This window comes from Perkinsus marinus, assembly GCF_000006405.1.
Source record: "Perkinsus marinus ATCC 50983 genomic scaffold scf_1104296966216, whole genome shotgun sequence".
Lineage (NCBI taxonomy): Eukaryota > Perkinsozoa > Perkinsida > Perkinsidae > Perkinsus > Perkinsus marinus.
In genome coordinates this window covers 124,372-125,373 of record NW_003204008.1, presented here as the reverse complement: position 1 = coordinate 125,373, position 1,002 = coordinate 124,372, and positions in this window count along the sequence as shown.

The following is a 1,002-nucleotide window of genomic DNA, read 5'->3' as shown; positions in this document are numbered from 1 at the left end:
GAGTCTAACTGAGCCGTGTTGTCGTGGTTGGCGTTGAACTTTAAACTCACACACAGGGAAATGTTACGGGATACGTATCGTTCATCTGAATTAGGATAAATTCCATAGTGAGGGTAGCTTGACGGTGTCGAGGTGTTCACAGTTTATTCATTCGATAAACAACATCAGTCCGCCCGTTCGCACATATCAACATGTAGCTCCTGTGGGAACATCAGCGATATTAAGTACACTGTTGGAACAATCATCATATGTTGTCAATGTACAATTTATTATCAACTCAGACCGTTAGGATTGTCATATCATCACTTAAGGATGCAGATAACGACGAGCATAGTAGATTGTCATCACAGTTTTTATTATTAGCCTCAGTCCGCCCGTTCGCACTTATCAGCATAAACCTCCCGAGGGAACTTATATGAAGGTACACAATGAGAACAATCATCATAGGCTGGCATTAACGTTGGAATATTGCCAAGTATTATCCACAAGATATATTGAACACCTCATGGGTCTTCATATGGCGATAACTCTCACACGACGGTCTAAGACCGATGCTTACGTGACGATGACCATAACGTCAGGTAAGTCTGCACGCACCGTGTTTGCTACGGCTGCGGAGAAGCCTCAGAGCCCAGTGCTGGAAAATATGATTTCATAGCAAACTTTTGTAGTCGCTCATTAATCTGAATGTCATTATGGAATTATCATCATAGGCGTCTATTATTGAATCTCTCAGAGTAACTATGACATGTGTTATTAAAGTGGTCATCGAAGTGGACCGTGCAGAATGCACTAAGTGCCACTGATACCTCAAAATAATATATCATCATGGAGTAGCGCCCTACGCCCCCTGTATTGATACACTATTTTGAAGTAGTAAGACAGTAAGCAAGGAGACAGCTGTGGTTGTTATTGTTGTAGTAGACCGTACTGAACTCCAGTGTTCTCCTTAGAACTCTTGCCAGTGCGAGACTGCTTCTGCTTGGGCATCTTAGCGGCGAC